The sequence below is a fragment of the Triticum dicoccoides genome, chromosome 3A (genome assembly GCF_002162155.2).
Source record: "Triticum dicoccoides isolate Atlit2015 ecotype Zavitan chromosome 3A, WEW_v2.0, whole genome shotgun sequence".
Taxonomy (NCBI): domain Eukaryota; kingdom Viridiplantae; phylum Streptophyta; class Magnoliopsida; order Poales; family Poaceae; genus Triticum; species Triticum dicoccoides.
Window position 1 is genome coordinate 184,239,216 of NC_041384.1, and position 9,769 is coordinate 184,248,984.

The following is a 9,769-nucleotide window of genomic DNA, read 5'->3' on the forward strand; positions in this document are numbered from 1 at the left end:
GTCCCAAAAATAATATAAAGGTGGAAAAGAAAGCCCAATATAGTCCAAAACAGTAGATAATATAGCATGGAGCAATCAAAAATTATAGATACGTTGGAGATGTATCAGATGCACCGGCGAAGTTTGCACCAACTCTCAATGTGAGAAAGGGCAATGCACGGTACCGAAGAGGCTAGCAATGATGGAAGGGTGAGAGTGCGTATAATCCATGGACTCAACATTAGTCATAAAGAACTCACATACTTATTGCAAAAATCTACAAGTCATCAAAAACCAAGCACTACGCGCATGCTCCTAGGGGGATAGATTGGTAGGAAAAGACCATCCCTCGTCCCCGACCGCCACTCATAAGGAGGACAATCAAAGAACACCTCATGTTTCAAATTTGTTACATAACGTTTACCATACGTGCATGCTAAGGGACTTGAAAACTTCAACACAAGCATTTCTCTAATTCACAACTACTCAATGAGCACGACTTTGATATTATTAGCTCCATATCTCAAAACAATCATCAAGCATCAAACTTCTCTTAGTATTCAAAACACTCATAAGAATTTTTTTTACTAATCCTGAATACCTAGCATATGAGGATTATTTAAGCAAATTACCATGCTATTTAAGACTCTCAAAATAATATAAGTGAAGCATGAGAGATCAATAGTTTCTATAAAACAAATCCACCACCATGCTCTAAAAGATATAAGTGAAGTACTAGAGCAAAACTATATAACTCAAAAGATATAAGTGAAGCACATAGAGTATTCTAACAAATTCCAAATCATGTATGGCTCTCTCAAAAGGTGTGTACAGCAAGGATGATTGTGGTAAACTAAAAATCAAAGACTCAAATCATACAAGACGCTCCAAGCAAAACACATATCATGTGGTGAATAAAAATATAGCTCCAAGTAAAGTTACCGATGGAAGTAGACGAAAGAGGGGATGCCTTCCGGGGCATCCCCAAGCTCTGGCTTTTAGGTGTCCTTTGATTATCTTGGGGGTGCCATGAGCATCCCCAAGCTTAGGCTCTTGCCACTCCTTGTTCCATAATCCATCAAATCTTTACCCAAAACTTGAAAACTTCACAACACAAAACTTAAAGTAGAAAATCTCGTGAGCTCCGTTAGCGAAAGAAAACAAAAGACCACTTCAAGGTACTGTAATTAACTCATTATTTATTTATATTGGTGTTAAACCTACTGTATTACAACTTCTATATGGTTTATAAACTATTTTACTAGCCATAGATTCATCAACATAAGCAAACAAGACACGAAAAACAGAATCTGTCAAAAACAGAACAGTCTGTAGTAATCTGTAACTAGCGCAAGATCTGGAACCCCAAAAATTCTAAAATAAATTGTTGGACGTGAGTAATTTATCTATTAATCATATTCGAAAATAATTAACTAAATATCACTTTCCAAATAAAAATGGCAGCAGTTCTCGTGAGCGCTAAAGTTTCTGTTTTTTACAGCAAGATAACAAGACTTTCCCCAAGTCTTCCCAACGGTTCTACTTGGCACAAACACTAATTAAACACAAAAAACACAACCAAAACAGAGGCTATGTAAATTATTTATTACTAAACAGGAGCAAAAAGCAAGGAATAAAAATAAAATTGGGTTGCCTCCCAACAAGCGCTATCGTTTAACGCCCCTAGCTAGGCATAAAAAGCAAGGATAGATCTAGGTATTGCCATCTTTGGTATGCAATCCATAAGTGGCTCTCATAATAGATTCATAAGGTAATTTATTTTTCTTTGTAGGAAAGTGTTCCATGCCTTTCCTTAACGGAAATTGGGATCTAATATTTCCTTCCTTCATATCAATAATTGCACCAATCGTTCTAAGGAAAGGTCTACCAAGGATAATAGGACATGAAGGATTGCAATCTATGTCAAGAACAATAAAATCTATGGGCACATAATTCCTATTTGCGACAATAAGAACATCATTTATTCGTCCCATTGGTTTCTTAATAGTGGAATCTGCAAGGTGCAAGTTTAAAGAGCAATCATCAAAATCACGGAAACCTAACAAATCACACAAAGTCTTTGGAATCATGGAAACACTAGCACCGAAATCACATAAAGCATAGAACTCATGATCTTCAATCTTAATTTTAATAGTTGGTTCCCACTCATCATAAAGTTTCTAGGGATAGAAACTTCCAACTCAAGTTTTTCTTCATAAGATTGCATCAAGACATCAACGATATGTTTAGTAAACGCTTTATTTTGACTATAAGCATGAGGAGAATTTAGCACGGATTGCAACAAGGAAATACAATCAATCAAAGAGCAATTTTTTCATAATTAAATTCCTTGAAATCCAAAATAGTGGGTTTAGCAACATCTAGGGTTTTAATTTCTTCAATCCCACTTTCATCAAATTTAGCATCAAGATCTAAAAACTCTGAATTTTTGGAATGCCTTCTAGGTAAAGGTGGATCATATTCAGTCCCATCATTATCAAGATTCATATTGCAAAAGAAAGGTTTAATAGGGGACACATCAATAACTTTTAGATCTTCATCTTTATTTTCATAGGAACTAGAAAAACACGCTCTTATAAAGGCATCTTTCTTAGCACGCATCCTAGCGGTTCTTTCTTTGCACTCATTAATGGAAATTCTCATGGCTTTGAGAGACTCATTGATATCATGCTTAAGAGGAATAGATCTAAGCTTTAAAGAATCAACATCAAGAGAAATTATATCAACGTTCCTAGCCAAATCATCAATTTTAAGCAATTTCTCTTCAAGCAAAGCATTGAAATTCTTTTGTGAATTCATAAATTCCTTAACACTATTCTCAAATTCAGAGGGCATATTATTGAAATTTCCATAAGAGTTGTTGTAGGAATTTCCATAATTATTAGAGGGATTACTAGGATAAGGCCTAGGATTAAAGTTTCCTCTATACACATTGTTACCAAAATTATTCCTACCAACAAAATTCACATCCATAGATTCATTATTGTTCTCAATCAAAGTAGACAAGGGCATTGAAGGAAATATGCCCTAGAGGCAATAATAAAGTTATTATTTATTTCCTTATATCATGGTAAATGTTTATTATTCATGCTAGAATTGTATTAACCGGAAACATAATACATGTGTGAATACATAGACAAACTTAGTGTCACTAGTATGCCTCTACTTGACTAGCTTGTTGATCAAAGATGGTTATGTTTCCTAACCATGAACAAAGTGTTGTTATTTGATTAACGAGGTCACATCATTAGTTGAATGATCTGATTGACATGACCCATTCCATTAGCTTAGCACCCGATCGTTTAGTATGTTGCTATTGCTTTCTTCATGACATATACATGTTCCTATGACTATGAGATTATGCAACTCCTGTTTGCCGGAGGAACACTTTGGGTGCTGCCAAACGTCACAACGTAACTGGGTGATTATAAAGGAGCATTACAGGTGTCTTCAAAGGTACATGTTGGGTTGGCGTATTTCGAGATTAGGATTTGTCACTCCGATTGTCGGAGAGGTATCTCTGGGCCCTCTCGGTAATGCACATCACATAAGCCTTGCAAGCATTGCAACTAATGAGTTAGTTGCGAGATGATGTATTACGGAACGAGTAAAGAGACTTGCCGGTAACGAGATTGAACTAGGTATTGGAATACCGACGATCGAATCTCGGGCAAGTAACATACCGATGACAAAGGGAACAACATATGTTGTTATGCGGTCTGACCGATAAAGATCTTCGTAGAATATGTAGGAGACAATATGGGCATCCAGGTCCCGCTATTGGTTATTGACCGGAGACGTGTCTCGGTCATGTCTACATTGTTCTCGAACCCGTAGGGTCCGCACGCTTAAGGTTACGATGACAGTTATATTATGAGTTTATGCATTTTGATGTACCGAAGGTTGTTTAGAGTCCCGGATGTGATCACGGACATGACGAGGAGTCTCGAAATGGTCGAGACATAAAGATTGATATATTGGAAGCCTATGTTTGGATATCGGAAGTGTTCCGGGTGAAATCGGGATTTTACCGGAGTACCGGGAAGGTTACCAGAACCCCCCGGGAGCTAAATGGGCCATGATGGGCCTTAGTGGAAAAGAGAAGAGGCAGCCCTACATGGGCTGTGCGCCTCCCCCTTCCCCTAGTCCTATTAGGACTAGGAGAGGTGGTCGGCCCCCTCCTTCTCTTTTCCCCCCTCCGCGAATCCTATTCCAACTAGGATTGGGGGGGGGGGGAATCCTACTCCCAGAGGGAGTAGGACTCTCCTGGCGCACCCCTTGTGGCCGGCCAGCCCCCCCTTTGGTCCTTTATATACTGAGGTAGTGGCACCCTAGAACACACAAGTTGATCCACGTGATCTATTCCTTAGCCGTGTGCGGTGCCCCCAGCCACCATATTCCTCGATAATACTGGAGCGGAGTTTAGGCGAAGCCCTGCTGCTGTAGTACATCAAGATCGTCACCACGCCGTCGTGCTGACGGAACTCTTCCCCGACACTTTGCTGGATCGGAGTCCGGGGATCGTCATCGAGCTGAACGTGTGCTCGAATTCGGAGGTGCCGTAGTTTCGGTGCTTGATCGGTCGGATCGGGAAGACGTACGACTACTTCCTCTACGTTGCGTCAACGCTTCCGCAGTCGGTCTGTGTAGGTACGTAGACAACGCTCTCCCCTCTCGTTGCTATGCATCACATGATCTTGCATGTGCGTAGGAATTTTTTTGAAATTACTACGAAACCCAACAGTGGCATCCGAGCCCAGGTTATTTATGTTGATGTTATATGCACGAGTAGAACACAAGTGAGTTGTGGGCGATATAAGTCATACTACCTACCAGCATGTCATACTTTGGTTCGGCGGCATTGTTGGACGAGACGACCCGGACCAACATTACGCGTACGCTTACGCGAGACCGGTTCCCCCGACGTGCTTTGCACATAGGTGGCTTGCGGGCGACAGTCTCTCCAACTTTAGTTGAACCAAGCGTGGCTATGCCCGGTCCTTGCGAAGGTTAAAACGGAGTCTATTTGACAAACTATCGTTGTGGTTTTGATGCGTAGGTGAGATTGGTTCTTGCTTAAGCCCGTAGCAGCCACGTAAAACTTGCAACAACAAAGTAGAGGACGTCTAACTTGTTTTTGCAGGGCATGTTATGATGTGATATGGTCAAGACATGATGCTGAATTTTATTGTATGAGATGATCATGTTTTGTAACCGATTTATCGGCAACTGGCAGGAGCCATATGGTTGTCGTTTTATTGTATGCAATGCAATCACGATGTAATGCTTTACTTCTATCACTAAGCGGTAGCGATAGTCGTAGAAACATAAACTTGGCGAGACGACAACGATGCTACGATGGAGATCAAGGTGTCACGCCGGTGACGATGGTGATCACGACGGTGCTTCGGAGATGGAGATCACAAGCACAAGATGATGATGGCCATATCATATCACTTATATTGATTGCATGTGATGTTTATCCTTTTATGCATCTTATCTTGCTTTGATTGACGGTAGCATTATAAGATGATCTCTCACTAAATTATCAAGAAGTGTTCTCCCTGAGTATGCACCGTTGCGAAAGTTCTTTGTGCTGAGACACCACGTGATGATCGGGTGTGATAGGTTCTACGTTCAAATACAACGGGTGCAAAACAGTTGCACACACGGAATACTCAGGTTATACTTGACGAGCCAAGCATATACAGATATGGCCTCGGAACACGGAGACCGAAAGGTCGAGCGTGAGTCATATAGTAGATATGATCAACATAACGATGTTCACCATTGAAAACTACTCCATCTCACGTGATGATCGGTTATGGTTTAGTTGATTTGGATCACGTAATCACTTAGAGGATTAGAGGGATGTCTATCTAAGTGGGAGTTCTTAAGTAATATGATTAATTGAACTTAAATTTATCATGAACTTAGTACCTTATAGTATCTTGCTTGTTTATGTTAATTGTAGATAGATGGCCCGTGTTGTTGTTCCGTTGAATTTTAATGCGTTCCTTGAGAAAGCAAAGTTGAAAGATGATGGTAAAAATTACACAGACTGGGTCCGTAACTTGAGGATTATCCTCATTGCTGCACAGAAGAATTACGTCCTGGAAGCACCGCTGGGTGCCAGGCCTACTGCAGGAGCAACGCCAGATGTTATGAACGTCTGGAAGAACAAAGCTGATGACTACTCGATAGTTCAGTGTGCCATGCTTTACGGCTTAGAATCGGGACTTCAACGATGTTTTGAACGTCATGGAGCATATGAGATGTTCCAGGAGTTGAAGTTAATATTTCAAGCAAATGCCCGAATTGAGAGATATGAAGTCTCCAATAAGTTCTATAGCTGCAAGATGGAGGAGAATAGTTCTGTCAGTGAGCATATACTCAAAATGTCTGGGTATAATAATCACTTGATTCAATTGGGAGTTAATCTTCCAGATGATTGCGTCATTGACAAAATTCTTCAATCACTGCCACCAAGCTACAAGAGCTTCGTGATGAACTATAATATGCAAGGGATGAACAAGACTATTCCCGAGCTCTTCGCGATGCTGAAAGCTGCGGAGGTAGAAATCAAGAAGGAGCATCAAGTGTTGATGGTCAACAAGACCACTAGTTTCAAGAAAAAGGGCAAAGGAAAGAAGAAGGGGAACTTCAAAAAGAACGGCAAGCCAGTTGCTGCTCAAGAGAAGAAACCCAAGTCTGGACCTAAGCCTGAAACTGAGTGCTTCTACTGCAAGCAGACTGGTCACTGGAACTGGAACTGCCCCAAGTATTTGGCGGATAAGAAGGATGGCAAGGTGAACAAAGGTATATATGATATACATGTTATTGATGTGTACCTTACTAATGCTCGCAGTAGCGCCTGGGTATTTGATACTGGTTCTGTTGCTAATATTTGCAACTTGAAACAGGGGCTACAGATTAAGCGAAGATTGGCTAAGGACGAGGTGACGATGCGCATGGGAAACGGTTCCAAAGTCGATGTAATCGCGGTCGACACGCTACCTCTACATCTACCTTCGGGATTAATATTAGACCTAAATAATTGTTATTTGGTGCCAGCGTTGAGCATGAACATTATATCTGGATCTTGTTTAATGCAAGACGGTTATTCATTTAAATCAGAGAATAATGGTTGTTCTATTTATATGAGTAATAACTTTTATGGTCATGCACCCTTAAAGAGTGGTCTATTCTTATTGAATCTCGATAGTAGTAATACACATATTCATAATGTTGAAGCCAAAAGATGCAGAGTTGATAATGATAGTGCAACTTATTTGTGGCACTGCCGTTTAGGTCATATCGGTGTAAAGCGCATGAAGAAACTCCATACTGATGGACTTTTGGAACCACTTGATTATGAATCACTTGGTACTTGCGAATCGTGCCTCTTGGGCAAGATGACCAAAACACCGTTCTCCGGTACTATGGAGAGAGCAACAGATTTGTTGGAAATCATACATACAGATGTATGTGGTCCGATGAATATTGAGGCTCGTGGCGGATATCGTTATTTTCTCACCTTCACAGATGATTTAAGCAGATATGGGTATATCTACTTAATGAAACATAAGTCTGAAACATTTGAAAAGTTCAAAGAATTTCAGAGTGAAGTTGAAAATCATCGTAACAAGAAAATAAAGTTTCTACGATCTGATCGTGGAGGAGAATATTTGAGTTACGAGTTTGGTGTACATTTGAAAAATTGTGGAATAGTTTCGCAACTCACGCCACCCGGAACACCTCAGCGTAATGGTGTGTCCGAACGTCGTAATCGTACTTTACTAGATATGGTGCGATCTATGATGTCTCTTACTGATTTACCGCTATCGTTTTGGGGATACGCTCTAGAGACGGCCGCATTCACATTAAATAGGGCACCATCAAAATCCGTTGAGACGACGCCTTATGAACTGTGTTTGGCAAGAAACCAAAGTTGTCGTTTCTAAAAGTTTGGGGCTGCGATGCTTATGTGAAAAAGCTTCAACCTGATAAGCTCGAACCCAAATCGGAGAAATATGTCTTCATAGGATATCCAAAGGAAACTATTGGATACACCTTCTATCACAGATCCGAAGGCAAGACTTTTGTTGCTAAATTCGGAAACTTTCTAGAGAAGGAGTTTCTCTCGAAAGAAGTGAGTGGGAGGAAAGTAGAACTTGACGAGGTAACTGTACCTGCTCCCTTATTGGAAAGTAGTACATCACAGAAAACTATTCCTGTGACACCTACACTAGTTAGTGAGGAAGTAAATGATAATGATCATGAAACTTCAGAACAAGATACTACTAAACCTCGTAGATCAACCAGAGTAAGATCCGCGCCAGAGTGGTACGGTAATCCCGTTCTGGAAGTCATGATGCTTGATCATGATGAACCTACGAACTATGAAGAAGCAATGGTGAGCCCAGATTCCGCAAAGTGGCTTGAAGCCATGAAATCTGAGATGGGATCCATGTATGAGAACAAAGTATGGACTTTGGTTGACTTGCCCGATGATCGGCAAGCAATTGAGAATAAATGGATCTTCAAGAAGAAGACTGACGCTGACGGTAATATTACTGTCTACAAAGCTCGACTTGTCGCAAAAGGTTTTCGGCAAGTTCAAGGGATTGACTACGATGAGACATTCTCACCCGTAGCGATGCTTAAGTCTGTCCGAATCATGTTAGCAATTGCCGCATTTTATGATTATGAAATTTGGCAGATGGATGTCAAAACTGCATTCCTGAATGGATTTCTGGAAGAAGAGTTGTATATGATGCAACCAGAAGGTTTTGTCGATCCAAAGGGAGCTAACAAAGTGTGCAAGCTCCAGCGATCCATTTATGGACTGGTGCAAGCCTCTCGGAGTTGGAATAAACGCTTTGATAGTGTGATCAAAGCATTTGGTTTTATACAGACTTTTGGAGAAGCCTGTATTTACAAGAAAGTGAGTGGGAGCTCTGTAGCATTTCTGATATTATATGTGGATGACATATTATTGATTGGAAATGATATAGAATTTCTGGATGGCATAAAGGGATACTTGAATAAGAGTTTTTCAATGAAAGACCTCGGTGAAGCTGCTTACATATTAGGCATTAAGATCTATAGAGATAGATCAAGACGCTTAATTGGACTTTCACAAACAACATACCTTGACAAAATTTTGAAGAAGTTCAAAATGGATCAAGCAAAGAAAGGATTCTTGCCTGTGTTACAAGGTGTGAAATTGAGTAAGACTCAATGCCCGACCACTGCAGAAGATAGAGAGAATATGAAAGATGTTCCCTATGCATCAGCGATAGGATCTATCATGTATGCAATGCTGTGTACCAGACCTAATGTGTGCCTTGCTATAAGTCTAGCAGGGAGGTACCAAAGTAATCCAGGAGTGGATCACTGGACAGCGGTCAAGAACATCCTGAAATACCTGAAAAGGACTAAGGATATGCTTCTCGTATATGGAGGTGACAAAGAGCTCGTCGTAAATGGTTACGTTGATGCAAGCTTTGACACTGATCCGGACGATTCTAAATCGCAAACCGGATACGTGTTTACATTAAACGGTGGAGCTGTCAGTTGGTGCAGTTCTAAACAAAGCGTCGTAGCGGGATCTACATGTGAAGCGGAGTACATAGCTGCTTCGGAAGCAGCAAATGAAGGAGTCTGGATGAAGGAGTTCATATCCGATCTAGGTGTCATACCTAGTGCATCGGGTCCAATGAAAATCTTTTGTGACAATACTGGTGCAATTGCCTTGGCAAAGGAA